This window comes from Cricetulus griseus, chromosome 9 (assembly GCF_003668045.3).
Source record: "Cricetulus griseus strain 17A/GY chromosome 9, alternate assembly CriGri-PICRH-1.0, whole genome shotgun sequence".
In the NCBI taxonomy this organism is placed as follows: domain Eukaryota; kingdom Metazoa; phylum Chordata; class Mammalia; order Rodentia; family Cricetidae; genus Cricetulus; species Cricetulus griseus.
The window spans coordinates 20,924,586-20,928,966 of NC_048602.1; positions in this window are offsets into that span (position 1 = coordinate 20,924,586).

Genomic DNA, 4,381 nt, shown 5'->3' on the forward strand with positions numbered 1-4,381 from the left:
TCAGGATGCCTGTCCCTTCAAGCTAGACGATATGGACTGCAATATTCCCTTTGTTACCGGATCATTGGGTATTGTTTAATCTTGTTAGAGGGAGCTGAACTGGTTAGAGCTGACTCTTGATAGAGGGAGTTGAACAATTAGGAGAAGCTGGTATTGAACCAGTCCTTGGGGGTTGTTTCTCCTGAAAGAGGATGAGGCACCAACATTTTGTTGGGTATCTGTACATCTTTCTTACCAGAGAAGGTGACAGAGACTTTTAATTTATGTAAAATGTTTTGTTTCCGTTTATTTCTGTTGAACACCCTTTCAGTTACCTCCAGCAATGGAGAGCTACTTATATCTTTACTTTTTTTTCTTTTATAATTTTTTTCTTTTTAATATTTGGGACCAACTGGGTGACAGGGAATCTTTTTAGTAGCTGTCTTTAATCCTTTAAAAAGGAACTAGTGAAAGTTGTTTCAAGTCTCCTTGCTCAGTGTTGGACAGAAGGGGAAAACCCACTCTGTCTAGGCTGTGGTTGTCTGTCTGAGATGCCCCTGCCGAGCCCAGGGGCTGTTTTTTGTTTTGTTTTTTCTTACTTTTTAAAGAGAGTGGTGGGTTTTATGGACTGTTGTTTTAAAAGGAGACATAAACCATGAAGGAGAAAGGAGAGGAACTTTTTCTTCTCCTTCGGGCTTAGCTCAGGGAAACTTAACCCCTTCCCTGGGCTGTCAGGGAGCAGAGGGAATGCTGGCCAGAAGTAACTATTTCCCCCTCCTGGAGTGCATGCTGCTTAGATGGCTGGGCTGCCCCCCCCCATGAGAGGTCCTGCCTCAATGCACCCCCACACAGGGCCCAATGGGACCAACCCTGACTGTGAGCAGATGGCCAACAACAAAAGCCTGAACCCCTGGAATGGGACAGGTAGAGGGTTGTTTTTGTTTCTTTGCTTGTTTCTCTAGATGATCTAGTAGAGCCAAAAGGATTCTGGTTGCCAGTAGGAAGGGGGCACAGGTCTCAAGCCAGGTGGGGGAAGGGTCTCACCCCAGAGAAAGCCACTGGTCCATACAGGAAAACAAAACTGACAGAAACACCTAGAAACACACGCACAGCGACACAGTAAAAACAACCCAACCGGGGGTGGCCACTACACATTCATACACCTGAACAGACACAGGGGACATCCAGCAACTTCTTGTATGGATCCCCGACACTGGATCAGCAGCTGTGTCCAAACAGAAGGTCTCTTCACCTGACTCACCTCAGCTTCTTGAGATTACAGGCATGCGCTACCTACCATACCTGGCCATTAGTTAAGAAATTACGTGAGACGCTTAGAATTTTATTACTGAATAGAGTTTGTGTTAGATGACTTTGCCCAATGTAGGATAAATGTCCTGTGCACATTTGAGGCAGGCTGGGTTAAGCTGTGATGCTTGGTTGGTAAGGTGCAGCTTGTGAGTGTCTCAGAGAGCCAAGGGGTAGGATGGTGATGCTAGCTGGTACAGTATACTACAAGACTACTACAAATGGCTTTATCACAAGTGTCACATGAGCAGGGTTACTCCCTAGAATGAACCTGAAATGTAAAAACATCGAACGGTATTGGTAGGCTGCTACGGATTTACTCAATCAACTTATCCAGTAAGAATACCAATATGGGGGTTGGAGAGATGGCTCAGAGGTTAAGAGCCCTAGCTCCTCTTCCAGAGGTCCTGAGTTCAATTCCCAGCAACCACATGGTGGCTCACAACCATTCGTTATGAGATCTGGTGCCGTCTTCTGGTGTGCAGATATACATGGAAGCAGAATGTTGTATACATAATAAATAAAATCTTTTTTTTAAAAAAAAAGAACACCCAATCACAAAAAGACAAACATGATATGTACTCACTCATATGTGGATTTTAGACATAGAGTAAGGGATTACCATCGTATAATCCACACTGCCAGAGATACAAGTAAACAAGGAAGACCCTAAAAGAGACAAACTTTGTCCCCTGGAGAAGGGGAAAGGGTCACCATCCCCTGAGCAAATTGAGAACATGGGAAAACAAGGACATCTGTTCAACCATGTTCATAGCAGCACTATTTGTAATAGCCAGAAACTGGAAACAGCCTAGATGCCCCTCAACTGAAGAATGGATAGAGAAAATGTGGTACATTTACACAAAGGAGTACTACTCAGCAGAAAAAAACAATGGAATCTTGAAAATTTGCAGGAAAATGGTTGGAACTTGAAGAAACCATTCCGAGCGAGGTAACCCAATCACAAAAAGACATGTACTCACTCATATGTGGACCTGCTTTATGATACATAGTAGTGACCGTGCTTTATCAGAGCTGTTTTTAATGATGTTGCTCAGAATGGTTTCCTCCCAGATGATGATTGAGAAGCAAATTAAAAAAAAAAAAAAAATGATGCCAGGTACCACGAGAGCAACAGAACTGTGCTGTTTTCTGGGATTTTATTTTCTACTTTTTTTTTTAATGGAGTGTGCTGAATGTCTCTACAATTTTGTTCAAATGACTGCAGAACCTGGAAAAGCTGTTGCTGCTATTGATGCATAACATACTACCATTATTGGTCTTTTTATATAAACATATATTTTTTTTGAAAAAAAAATGAATACCAATATGGAAAGGATACGATCATTAGGAAAAGTGACTTTTACACTCTCTCAAATTCACCTCTAGTATGCCTTCTGATAGTCTACAAACAGACAAATGACCATGGAAGCCTTTCTTAAGACAAATTAATCATCAAGGAAAGAATGAATGCTCTTTGTAGTCAATGTTTTCAGTGTGTGTGAGTCTCCTGATGCTCTCTGAGATGGTTTATATTATTGTAAATCTTCCCACACTCCTTACATGATTTTGCCACGTGAGTTTTCTCACGCTGTCTAAGCTGGTGGCTGTGACTAAAGGCCTTCCCACACTCCATATATTTGTGGGGTTTCTCTCCTGTGTGAATTCTCTCCTGTTTAAGAAGGCTCGATCAATATAGAAAGGTCTTCTCACATTTCCTACATTTATAAGGGGGTTCACCGGTGTGAATTCTCTCATGGTGAGTGAGGTGATCACCACAATTAAAGCTCTTCCCACATTCTGTACATTTATAGGCTTACTCACCTGAATGAATTCTTTCATGTTTAACAAGGCTTGCAAACCAGCAAAAGGCCCTCCTACATTCCTCACCCTCGTGTGGTTTCTCCCCAACGAGAATCTTCTGGTCCTGAGTGAGGTAATTGACTCTAGTGAAGACATTCAAAGGGTTCCTCACCTGTGTGGATTCTCTTATGCTGAATGAGGCTGGAACTACAAGCGAAGGCCTTCCCACAGTCCTTACAGTCATAGGGCTTATCACCACCGTGAATTCTTTTGTGCTGCATAAATTTATAAAGACGGCTGAATGTCTTTCTCCCCAGTATGAAACCTCTATGCTGAGCTTGTCACCACGCCTAAAGGTTTTCCCACAGTCTTTACGTAAGTATGGCTTTCACCAGGGTGAATTTCTTCCATGAACAACAGGGCTCGAACCCCAGCAAAAGGCCTTTCCGCCGTTGTTATATTCATTAGGCTTCTCCCCGGTGTGAATTTGCTGGTGTTGCATAAGCTGATTGCACCAGCGAAAGACTTCCTTATGGTCTTTACACTTTTAGGGCTTCTGGCCGGTGTGAATTTTCTGATGCTGGCTAAGCTGATGGCCTCAACTAAAGGCTTTCCGGCAGTTCTCAAGGAGCTCTCCTTTTGAGGTCTCAAAAGATTGTGCGTTCTCTCTCAGCCGGTTGTTACATATTGTCCTCTCCAGAGCCCGGCGGTTGTTCACACTCACCCTCACCAATCCCATCGGAAGACACACTTTTGTCACTTGGATTTCATTTGCTCAGTCCATAAATGCTTCTTCTCATAGCTAAAATGTTGGTTCCATAGGATGATTCCGGACCTGGAAGAAAAATAACATTAAGAAGAAAAAAAAATGTTTTGTTTTTGTTTTTGTTTTTGTTTTTCAAGACAGGGTTTCTCTGTGGCTTTGGAGGCTAGCTCTTGTAGACCAGGCTGGTCTTGAACTAACAGAGATCCATCTGCCTCGACCTCCCAAGTGCTCCATGATTGGAGGGGTCAGAGGACAACCTGTGGCAGTTGGTCTGGTCCTTTTACCAAGTAAGTTCTTGGGATTGAACTCAAACTGTCAGGCTTGGCAGCAAGTGTCTCTACCCACTGAACCATCTTGCTAACCCCCTGAAGAAAAAAATTTATAATCTCAAAAATTTTAATAGGGTCTTGCTATTTAACCATGAGGAAAGTTGCAAACTGCTTACCTTAGTCTCTCAAACAATGAGATCACAGGTGTGTCTGCCTCAGTTTTTTCCTAATCAGGACTGAAAACTCAAAATGATAT